Below are 13,163 nucleotides of genomic sequence, written 5' to 3'. Positions count from 1 at the left end.
CTAGCTTGGCAGTGTCTCATTCTTCACCTGAGGACGGCTGCTTGCGTTGTGGCCGAAACGTCGTGAGAATTATTTTATTTTATTATGTTTTATTTTTATTATTTTATTACTTCCCTTCTACGTGACTTTACCGAAAGAACCAAGAAAACGACGACACTTTTAATGTCCCTGTTGTTGTTGTCCGTCCTACACGAGTGTCCACATCGTGCCAGTTTCCTTCTCGTCACTGCCTGCATCATCATCATCACCGGGTCGTCTTCTTCTATGTGCAACATTTATCTTACTTCACCGTTGGTCACGCTCTGGGTCCAGCTCAGACGCAGTCTCCTTCTGTAGCAGCACAGTTCGAGTGCCAATATCGTATCCCTGTCGGCCTCTTTCAATGTCCAAGTCTCGCAGGCATACACAGCTGCCCCGAACACGCGTGCTCTTAACATGTTCAGTTGGGTCTTGCTGCTGATTTTCTTGCATCTCCGGATGTTCTTGAGTGCTGTCCACGACTCCTCGTGCCTTCGAGGTTCTCGCTCTTCTGTCTGCCCTGCAGCCCTAGTCCCACGTCAGTCGACTTGCCAAGGACACAAATTCCTTCACACGTCCAATGACGCTGCAGCAATGGGCCTTCTACATTGCACATGAAGAAGGGACATTGCCCGAAACGTCGCCTTTTATACATGTTGTTATCTGTGTGTGTGTTGTTATCTGCGTGTGTTGTTATTTTGGCGTCATCTGGTCCAACACCATGTGAGACTGGGCTCTAAGGAAAGCTGTCTCGGGTGTGCACCAATCAACTTCAAGGACAGTGCACATTATCAGAGTTATGTTTTTTGTTTGCATTATGACTGCAGGTATTGTGGTCTATGCAAACATGACGCCTTGTACAAAAGGTGTCAGTTTTGTTGCCAGATAAAAGGGTAAAAACTATTATCATATTTGCGTGTTGTTATCTGTGTGTGTTGTTATTTGTATGGTGTTATTTGTGTGTTGTTATTTGTGCGTGTGCAGCACTGCGAACGCGGCAGCAACAGCTCTAAATGTCGACCCAATGTGTCTATTAAGCCGTTGAAAAGTCCACTGAAGCCACAATCTATACGAAAACTTCAAATCAAAAACTTCAAATCTAGAATTAAGCCACAATCTGTTGAAAAGAGTTACATGGGGGGGTTGGTAAATCACGTGAACAACATTTCGCTCCGCGTGTTGCGCTCTGTGTTTCACGTGGAACGACCGCAGGGCACAGTGCTGCAGTTCGCGCTGCAGCCTGCAGATGGCAGTGGCCAACCACGCCACGAACCGGACGAGAGCCACGACTTTGACCGTGGGCTTTCAAAGATTGTTGTTGCTGTTGTTGTTGCGGGAGTTGGCGCTTGCCATGACGAAGCCTGCTGACGGCGGCGCGAAACGTCGAGACGTCATCTGGAAGTGACGTGCCCCGGGAGAAATTTCGTTCGCGCGGAAATTCGATTTCGCTAATTGCACCACTCTGTAACACGAGTTTTGTTAACGAGTAGTAAGTGTCACTTTCTAATTGCTCATGCCTCTAAAGTATAGAAAATGGCTATTATTCCCCACAAACTTTGCTTCTGTGACCAGAACTTTACGTAAAGGAACGACACACATTCTCAATTTGCCTATTTTCTCATAGAAAATAGGCAAATTTTCTCATAGAAAATGGGTAAAATTCAAAACATCACTGTCCTGATCACAAAAGCAAAGTTTGTGGGGAATAATAGCCATTTTCTGTACATTTGAGGCATAATCAATTATGATATAACACTTACTACCCAGTGTTATCGAAGACGCGCGTGTGTGTGTCTGTACACAACGTGAGTTGCGTGAAGGCAACGTCCGTGAAGCGAGGGACCCCTCGACAAGGGGGTGAGAACGTGAGCAGAGTGCGCCATGGACGCAGGCAGGTCTCATGCGCTGCTCGCTGTGTTAGACGTGCCATGTTCGTGCGACATCGACTCGTGAGTTTGCAAGCAGCAGCAGCAGCAGCTTAAAACAGCGTCACATGACGGGGCTGTCACCTTCACTGACATTCGGCAGATGAATTTCGATTTAAAGCTTTCGTGACTGCAGGGATTCATCTTCTTGGTTCTTTCTGTAAAGTCACGTAGAATGGAAATAATAAAATAATAAAAAAACAAGAAATTGTGTTATTTTTATTATTTTATTATTTCCCTTCTACGTGACTTTACAGAAAGAAAAAGAATACAAATAAAACAATAAAAATGTGTTATTATTTTTATTTTATTATTTCCCTTCTACGTGACTTTACCGAAAGAACCAAGAAGATTCGGCAGATGCCCTGCACCGCCGTCGCGCGTGCTTTTGATGCATTCTCCCGAGGAAAACTGCTCTCGTCGTTGAGCCGTCACTTTGCATTATTGCAATTAGTGATGACAATCATCTCATCCATTTGCACCCCGTGACGTGACACGTGGAGATCCCCCGAGTGTGCGCCTGCACCCTGCTCGAACCGGAGCCGCAGGCAATCGCGGGCGATGCTCTCCCTCCCGTGTGAGTGCGTGCGCGCGTCCCACTCGGCGTGTCTGCATTGCAAGCCATCTTCAAGTGGGCCCACGTGTTTTCTGCTGGGGTCATTCGGAAGCAGCTGTTTACTTCGCCGATAAGCCGAGAGCTCGTGTCGAATCCTAACCACCTTCATCTCTTCCTCCTCCTCCTCCTCCCATCTCTCAGGCCGCGTAGGTTAATTGAAGAGTGTCCTTGCTTCATCGTTATCACCAGCCGTGATGTATACACTCTATACGTTGAACTTGTTCGACACCATTCGTGAGCGAACCGTGCTAATCGGAGGTGCGGGATTATCTATTCAACTAAACTAAACGTTTTATTATTTGGTTCTTTCGGTAAAGTCACGTAGAACATCAATAATAATAGAATGTGACGTTTCGGTTGCAACACAAGCAGCCATCATCAGGTAAGAATGAATGATAAAACACAGACACGGAAACAACAGAGGCAGACACAAGCAGAGACACACCGAGCGAGACACACACCAATCGTCTGTGTTTTATCATTCATTCTTACCCGATAATGGCTGCTTGTGTTGCAACCGAAACGTCGTATTATATTATTATTTTATTTTCTACTTGACTTTACCGAAAGAACCAAAGAGTAATTTCTGCAGTCACGAAAGCTTCGAATATATTTTAAACGTTTTATTTTAGCATGTAAAGCCTCACTGAACTGTGCATCTTTTTCATAAACAACCTGGCCACAAATGATAGCTCAACGAAGTGGCTTATCATGTGGAAATGCACAGCAACTAAATCCTCTGAACGCACGCTTCTGAAGCCTTCGTCACTGTCGGATGAAGGCTTGCCCAAACTCTTGCCATCTTTGCAACAACAAAAACAACACCAATCATACTCCTGCCCACGAGCTGGTGAGCACGTGCCTCTAATCGCTCCATCTCCTCGGCAGTCTTACTCGTCGGCACTGCTCCCTCGTTTGGCTGCCGCTCCGCTATTAGCCTCGACCGTCATGCGTGTATGCACGTATGTTGAACTTGGATGAAGGTCTACTCAGTACGTTGAAACTTCTTTCGCACCGTTACGTAGCCAACCGCGCTCATGGGAGGTCCATGCAAATTCACATTCGGGGTATTGATCCACACGCAACGATGGCGTGGCGAGGACACGTGACGCAAAAATAATAACGCGCTGTGAAACAATATAGTGCCCCTTCTGTCACGCCGACAAAGATGAACAATGCTGCACCGTGGTACGCATCGGCACATTAGACTCTGGGTTTAGTTTGTTTGGGTTTATTTTACTGTTAGATCTATGTGCTATTCTATAGATGCTATGTTAGTCTGGGTTTTATTGTCCGACTATTTATCCAATGTAAGTGTATGGATCCTCTAGTAGTCTATGGATTCAATGAAGGCCCATAGATCCCGCGTCAGCCAATGCGACCCATCTAAGTCTAAGACACCTGCAACAGGTTAATAGACGCGGTGCGAGAGAGGCGAGCGAGCATCGGCTTCATTTTCGATCCTGATAGTTTACAACTCCACTGTGAGTAACAGAAAACCATTAAAACGCCATTAAAGCGCCAATGCAAGCTCATAAAGCGTCCGTGGATGACCCCGGATGGTCTCTTTAGAAATGCCAAGGGTGACGTTTGAGTGGAGGCCGTCTGAGCTCGGTTTTTATTGCGATCCTAAATTCTTCATTCACACCGAGTGTATTCGTGTTACTTCTGCCTGGCAGTGCTTTTGGATTTGATCAAACGACCCCACGATGATACAGCTAAGGAGAATTCATTTTAGTCTCGCTACGGATAGATAGATAAATAAAGCACGATTTCGTCCATCGGACCCTTGGCTTTCCGGACCCAACATTGTCCAGCGGCGTTTGTCTAAGCTACCAAACTATGGGACGGTGTCCACTGCCGACGGTCTTGGGATCTGAGCGTCATTGCAAAAGAGCTGTTAGAGTGAGGTGCGAGTCAATGAGTCTGCCCGAGTGGCTCTCACCGGAAGATTGAGAATTGTGAAAGAGGCTCTTCTGGGTGACCACGTTATTAACGAGGGCACTTCATAGAACACACGAGACCCCATAAAATATGAGATCCCCATTTCACGACAAAAGCAACGTCGTACACAAAGACACAATGCGCTGACATGGAGCTTAATATGCAAAACGAATAATGTACAATCAGAGCTCCATTTAGTCTCTCCACATATAAATGAAACGTGTTGAAGTCCATCAGCCTATGTATTGACTTTACAGAACAATTTTATCAAGCAGCATTTGTTTAAGCAAACAACGACTGACGCTGTGAAAGCAACACTAACATCTTTGCATTTTTGCAATTTACTGGAACTCAAAGGCCATTTTTCCAGATTTACAAAAGTCCTTTCCAACATCTTTCATAGATTTCCTTGTTTGTGATCTTTCATGAGCCCATATGCTCACTACGAGCCGTTCTTCAATAGCATATAAACTGTTGTAAGCTCTCTGAAATAAATAAGCAAGGTTCATTTAAAACAGATATTAATATGCAAAGGAAAAAATGTTAGGGGTCAATTAATTGGGAGTCACGACATCTAGACCACCCTGTACTGTGGCCACGGATACAATAACCAGGACGCTGCCACAAGTGTAATGGTGAGCACACTGGAACTTGATTTGAAGCTTTCGTGACTGCAAGGATTCATATGCTTAGGTTTTTTCGGTAAAGTCACGTAGGTAAAAAAAATAATTCAAATTAATAAAAGTAAAATAAAAATAAAATAAAAATCACGACGTTTCGGAGGCAACACAAGCATCCGTCTTCAGGTGGAACCGTCACAGCACGATAGCTGTATCAAGATACAGCTATCGTGCTGTGACGGTTCCACTATTGTGACGGTTCCACCTGAGCACACTGGAACTGCAACAATGCAGAGGTCACCGGGTCAATTCGATCTCCGGGCGTGACAGGTGAAGCAAAAAGTGAAGTTTCTCCCCGCGCCTCTCCACTGAGCGCTCAGTCATTGGGAAGGATGCGTGTGATGGCGTCACGTGTGGGTACTCCCATCGCTTCAAGGGCGTCTGGTCAACGTGGAAGGAGGCCAAAGTGCCTTCCAGAGTCATGCCAGCAGTGGCGTGAGTGAGCAATTGCAAGGCTGCGCCTTTATCGTATGGTTCTATTGGCAACGGAGACAATGTTGACAGTCGGTTGATCAACAACTTTGATGATGATGGTGATGATGATTTTGGATCGGAAGAGAAGAACACTACGATGATAATGGGTGATGATGGTGGATCGAGATAATGGTGATGATGACTGTAGACCTGAAGAGGAGATGATGATGAAGATGATTAGTGTGGATCAAGATAGGAGAGAATGGTGATGACTGTAGGCATGTAGAGTAGTGCATAGTGATAGTGATGATGATTGTGCATCTATAGAGGCGAGAATTATGATGATGATGATGACGATGACGTTCATTGCAGATCTGCAGAGGCAAGAATTAAGATGGATGATGATAACGATGATGGTTGTGGATCTGTCGAGGCAATAATAATGATGATTGCGAACGTGAAGACGTGAGACATGTTTGCGTTGGGGGAGAAAGTTGGGGCTGGTATCGCCGGGTTTAAGAATCCGTGATTGACAAAAGCCTCACTGTGTATGCGTGTGTGGAGACGGCGCCCTCAAATTAAATCCCCACACCTGTGCCGCGCCACAAACAGCACAGGTGCGAGGCCCCATCGCGAAAGTGTGAAGTTACCTTCCAAGCCCATTCTCCCCTCCCAGAAGTCTGGGGCTGAGCGGGGGGGGGGGTCCAGACTTGCAACCGAGCCAACTGTAAAAGCCCCAACAGAGTCAGCACAGTGGAGAGGCAGTTCAGATGGCATTGTCTGAGACTTGCCTTTTATGCCTCTTTGTGCTGATTGACAGCCCAACCGGTCATACCGCATTGTATAAGCTTATTACATTATTGGTGTGCGCATAAAAAAAAACCCAGAGCGCTTCATGTGGTTGTGATTGCCCAAGCAATTTGGTTGCTATAAAACTCATAGCCCGTACTGCATCTGCCAGGGAAACAGAGCTCACACAATAGTGAACCACGTGTTCGGATTACCAGCAGCGGCTAGGAAATCATCCGAACAACTCTGTCTTTAAAAAAAGCAAAGTATCATATTCGCATTCCAAATTCTTTGCGATATTCTCAGGCGGAAACTGTCACAGATGCGCTGATACGTTTGTTTAAAACGGCCTGTGTGCCCTCCACGCGCACACAATGAATCAGCCACCATCGGAGCGGATTAAACGGTTGTCTCTGAGCCCGTGCCACGCACAGTGGCCACGTGTGGCCGTGGACTTCGTGGCACCGCAGGCGCGGGGCGTATTCACGACTCGGGACGTTCTCGCTTCGAGTGGGGCACCTGCGACTCTTCCAGTGACCCCTTCGTGACGGTCTTATTCATCAAGGACCACCACCGTCTCGTCTTCACCACAGTGCCACAGTGCATGGCGGCTCTTGACATATTGAGGGGGAGGTTTTTTGTACCGAATTTGGAAGAATAATAAATGGATCCTCCTGTTGTTTTGCTTTCCGAGCCCGCGGGGCTGGGACGTGAACTGTTCCGTCGTAGCGACAGTAAAAGTGGGGGGGGGGCAGAATGACATCTGGCGAAGAGCACAGCTTGTACGATCCAATGGGCATGGTCATCGTGTTCGTGACACCAGTTAGAGGAGGGGGTGGGGTGAGGTGGGGAGTTCCTTCGACTAAAGTCACTCTTCCGCCACCCAACACGTGGTGATTTATTTGCGTTTAAACAATTCGAGAGGATTCATGCGGCGCCTCTAAAATGCCAACTTTGGGTTGCATAAGCGAGGCACGCCCCCTGTTGCAACACGGCACCAAACGGTTACAGTTTGTGTCAAAACATTGTGGAACTGAGGGCTCGATGTGGATATTTACTAACGCTATCAATACCTTGATTGGCATATACAGCACTGTACACAAATGTGCCTTTGTATTTTGCCTCTGGGCGCCACGGTGGCGAGATGTTAACTCCCTCGCCCGGTATGCAAGTGGTCGGGGGTTCGATCCCGACCACTGACGGCCTGCTGCTGTGTATTTGGAGTCTGCGTCTATTTCTCTCTTTCCCCGTGGTCGCGTGGATTTTTCTCGGGGTCCCTCCGGGTTTTTCACTCCACATTTACAAACACGCGTTTAGAGAACTCTGGCTGCTGTGCCTGTCCACACGATGACAAGCCACTTCGTTGAGCTATAATGTGTGGCCAGGTCGCTTCTGAAAAGGAGCTATACAGCTCAGTGGGCCTTACCTGGTAAATAAAACACATTCCTGCGGAGGGAGCTGGCAGGAACGTTGGGTTGCTCGGTCAATGGCCAAGGTCAACGGCGGCGTGGTGTATTCCGCAAATATGCCCGACTGTGAGGGTGGGCACAAGCCGGCGTGAGTAGGTTAAACGTTGAGTTTTATAAGGTCACCACGGGGTCACCAGCCCCTCCCCACCCAGCCCCACCCCTCCCCACAATCCCCACCCAGCCCCACCCTCCCCACCCAGCCCCTCCCTGCACGACGGACACAATAATCCCCCGTGGGCTGGTGTAACCAGGAGGTTTCTACCAGTAAAATACAGTTGTTTTAATAGTTTAATCCCAAACATTTATAATGACAGCGTTTGACTGAGATGTGGTGATTGTATTAACGTGCAGTTCACCTACTCGGCCACCAATAGCAAGGCCTGTCTGCACGAGAAAGTATCGGCAGGTCAATTGGAGTGCTACCCCTATAAACGCCCTCATGCGTAGTGGTTTCCTGTTGCCGAAGGGCAAATCGACAGGTAATGAAAGGGCACATGTGTACCGGGGCCGCGTCGCTGGGGGAAAATGTGGTTTTCTTCTTAATTTACCGCTCTTCAGAAATACACTGCAACAGCTGCATTCTGTCACTTGTACGAAAGACAATGAGTTTACAAGGGGTACATGGGTAAATGCAGGCTTCCACTTGTTCGTTTATCAGAAATGATCATCGGTTGAGGATCAAATGTGTTTTTCTAAATTTGAAGCTTTCGTGACTGCAAGGATTCATAGTCTTAGGTTTTTTCGGTAAAGTCACGTAGGTAAAAAATTATAAAATAATAATAACTCTATAATAAGCAAAATAACTGTATAATAATGTCCCATCACAAATAACTCCCACTACAGATATTTTGTTGTGCCTTTTTACACCTGATGAAGGAAGCTTGTGTTGCCTCCGAAACGTCGTGATTTAATTGATTTATTTTCATTTATTATTATTATTATATTTTTTTACCTACGTGACTTTACCGAAAAAAACCTAAGAGTATGATCAAATGTGTTGCTTTGCAGTGGCCTTTCGAAGTTATCCCCGAGACATATGTTGTATCGGACACCTCCACCGAGTTTTAAATTGTATACGAGACCCATTACCAGCATCTGTGGGTGAGAGCCATCACGACGCAGCCCAACATCCAACACGGACAGACGCGCGAACCGCGGTAGAGTTATGACGCACGTCTGATGGATCAGCTGTTTGTATTCGCCGCAGCCTTCGGCTTCAAATGCATGCTCATAAAATGTGGTTGATAAAAAAAAAATCGGCGAATGTTGGGGTTGCCCCTTCAAGCACTGTGGGTGAATTAGAATCTCGTGGTCAACACCTGCTCTGCCAGCCGCTCGTGCAGTCCGCCGGGCGGCAAGTGCAGACGCGAGCAGCAGCAGCAGTCGGAGAATTTCTATTTTAACGAAAGCAATTGTCAGTTTAACACGTAGGCTTTCGCGACCAATATTATTCATAATCAACGTTTTTGGGTTTAGATCGCGTTATTTATAAATGTGTCGTAACCCTCCACCACCCGACACGGCCAATCAGTAAAAAAGTGTCACGTTGAAAAAGGACAAATAGTTCACTGCTTTAGCCCACCGGTGTGTTGAAGCGTGAAACCACAACATTTACAATTTGAGTACGACATTTCGCTGGTAATTGCATCCAGCATCATCGAGCAATTCGCCAGAATGATGAGGCTCTGCTCTGTCTCCCGTTCTTATATAGAGCAATTGGCCCACACATATGTGCGTCGGTGCCCAGTTTTGTAATTCGAATTTTTTTGTTCATTATATTCGTAAATTTGGGATCTTGTTCCAGGTGTTAGAATCATTTACTTTGTCGCACTTTAACGAGTCGCCGTCATAGGGAAAGTGTCGTCGCTTGATACCACGTGGCACCCGTTTTGGTGGGAAAACACAGAAATGATGTTACCGATACAACGTCCCCTGCGGTCTGTGGATACATCTGCAACAAAATGTTTTTGTTGTGATCATCCGAAATGTCTTTTCTAGGCCTGATGTTCACATTTTTCAGATAAATTAGAAAATTGGGAGCGCACTCCTCGTGTGTAAAACGCATATTGATTAACCAAACTAAATATCGCATATCATATAGGTCATTGCATACCACTAATGTGCTATAAATATGCCTGATCTCATCGTAATTCGGACACTAAGCAGGATCGATGCTAGTTAGTACTTGGAAGGTTTAACAACCACCAGGGCTTGCCAGGTCTTGTAGGCGTGACAGTGCCACGTGTCACTCCCTTGCATGCGTGGTGGCTCTCTCCGGGAGTTCCCATTTCCTCCCGAATTCCAAACACTCACAAATGGCATTAGCCTAATATCCAAATGCAGCTAGGACCCTCTTGAGACGCAGTTTAAGCCTCCCTGGAGCAACAAATGATTGTTTTTGTCTTGTCAGTGCGTAATTTCAGCTGAATCTGTCTGGGTCAGTGACCCAGGACGAGTTCTGCACCCCGGCACACCACATCCAGGATGCATACTTTTAGTTGTTTTCGGTAAAGCCACGTGGGTAAAAAATAAAATAAATTAAAATGAAAACCACTAAATTAAATCACGACGTTTCAGAAGCAACACAAGCCTTCGTCTTCAGGTGGAACCGCCACAGCAAAATTACTGTAGTGAATGAAGAGAGCTGTTTAGAGAACCGTGATTATATAGGGTAAGAGGGGGGGAATTAGCTGATTAATAGTTAAGATAAGGGTAAGTGTAAGATAAGTGAGGTAGCCTGGGCGGACACAACATTGGGGTACAGATCGTAGGGAGGGTGAGTGTGAGGGCAGGGTGTGGGCTGGGAGGTGTGCATGGAGTTCAAACTGAAGCTTTATGATGCAGGGGGCGGAAGTTGAGCTGGTTAATGACAAAGCGAAGTTAACATCCAGGATGCCTTTCACTATGGTTGGAGCTTCAAGTCACGTGTCACGTTGCAGTCTACCAGCGAACTGGGTAAATAATTGAACTCGTTATCTGGTGGCACTGCGTTGGCAGTGGTGCACAAGCACAACCAACAACAATCTCAACATGTTCCATCAACAACGCTGTGGCCTTGGAAGGAACTACCTACAACAGGTGACGTTTCGGGCAACGGCCCTTCTACTGAGCACTATATAAAGAAAGGGCCCTTTCCCTGTCGCCTATAATATATTTTATTTCAGGGTAGTGTTATCTATTTTCTTTTAGGATGAAGGGCAATCAGTTTCAAAGACAATGCTTACAGAGGATGATTGTTTCCATTTTTTTGCCACAAATATGCGTGGTTAATGCAGACTTGATCCCTTGCAATAGGCATCTATTTAGTGTTTTAACATTTAACACCTCCTGTTTTATTGCCAGAAAGAGCAAAGCATATTCTTACATATTTTTTCTCTCATAATTTTGATACTGACAAAAAATGTCCCATAAGATAGGGCAGTATTGTAGACGAACGTGCGGATGATTTATTTTTACGCAAATAATTGGCAGTCGCAGGAAGTGCAATACCTTCTACTGACATCAGTGGCATGCGACCATCCAGCTTTAATGCAGTGAGTTTTATTAGCATGGAGAGTACAGAAGTCATCAATCTTAGCCATTCTTGTTATGTACGCACGTAAGAACACACCACCGAGTTCTATTATACACATATACTGAGCTAACAAAACATTATATGTACACAAAAGCTTACCTTTGTACATCAATCACTGGTAAACAAAAAAAGTTCCATTTATACTAGACTGTATATATATATTTGTACGTTAGCATTAAATACAATGTCATTGGTAGATGGGTAATAACAAAAACACATTTCATGAAACTGGCTTTGGGAGTCATGCTCGAGATCCGTGTCTCATGGTCTTCTGTGAGTTAATGAGCCTGCAAATGCAAACTGTTGAATGACAAAAATGTTCACTGCTCATCAAGATATTCACGAAGTATGGCCAAACAACACTCCCATGATGAACACGGCATGATGAGGGCCTTAATCCTGCAGTGGTTTAATACAAAGTTGTAACTTATGAGTATTGTCAATGCGATGTTGTTTAATGCTGGGCGCGAAGCCATCAGTGTACCGCATATCTTTAGGATAAACTCTTTGCCAAGCGCCTTTGCCACTGTATATGCTCACACAACAGGTATCACGGATGGGCCATATGCTTTGGATGGTGGAAGAACAGCTGCCGTTCACATTTCCAGGTGGATATGAACTCGTTCAACTACTTTACGTATTTATAACGTTACATTTATTGACAGCTCGTTTGATACATGTTAAGGCCGCTGTTTTTGAGTTACGCTTGGGGGAAAGCTGTATTATTTTATTTCAAGTACGTTTTGCAGCGGAGGGCTCTGTGGAACTTTGTCAAACAATTTGCCTACCAAATGTCTCCTTAATTTGTCAGACAAAGACACAAAGGGGATGTCTCGGCCCACTCCAGTCCACAACAGAATACTTCTATTCCCCACGTGGCCAATGCAGCTCTGCACCAATGTCTCATCTCAAGTCCTCAAGTCATACAAAACTTTAACTAAGCTGATAGGGGGCGGGGGTGTTGGGGAAATCGATTCGCAAACCAATGATATATTCAGGTGCAAACCAATTTTTTGCACTTACATTGTTCTAAGTTTGTTTGTTGCTCGTATTTATCCTGAGCCCAACTTGTGAGCCTCCATTAACTTGTCCGAACATTTCCTACCAGTTTGTTTTTCGATCGGACGTCAAACACATTGTTGTTATCGCCAAATCTGTGGTCACCAACTCGAGAACGGATCGCGAGAGACGGCTTCGGAAGGCCTTCGACCCGCCATTGGATTGGCCGTGGCTGCTGGCGGTGATGATGATGATGCGATGATGACGACGATGACCAGAGCCGTCCCGAGGGTACGGAAAATTGAGGTGACTGCCCCGGGCCTCGCATTTTGAGGGGGGGGCGCTTTGACGTCACGGTGTCAGATGTCATTCTTTCGGTTTAGTTTTAAGGGGGCCCACCACCCCACCCCCCATGGACGGCCCTGACGATGTACGACTGCAATTTGATCACATTGATGGCGCATTGTTAGAACGGTTCGTAAATAGTTTTGTTGAAGACATTGCGAGTAAAATGTTGGGTACAAATATACACAGAGCACATGGGATGAACAAGTTAGTGCCAACGTTTAAAAAATATATATAAAAACAGATACAATGCCAGTTGAAAGAAGAAGAAAAAACTAACTTTTACTATGACCAACATAAGGTAACCACCAACAGACGTGATTTTTATATATATAAAAAAATATACATATCGAAGGCATATTAAAAGAAAATTCTGTAAACTTTAAAACA

The sequence above is a fragment of the Lethenteron reissneri genome, chromosome 6 (genome assembly GCF_015708825.2).
Source record: "Lethenteron reissneri isolate LAM-NWPU_2019-01 chromosome 6, ASM1570882v1, whole genome shotgun sequence".
Classification (NCBI taxonomy): Eukaryota; Metazoa; Chordata; class Hyperoartia; order Petromyzontiformes; family Petromyzontidae; genus Lethenteron; species Lethenteron reissneri.
Note: the sequence above shows the minus strand (reverse complement) of the source record.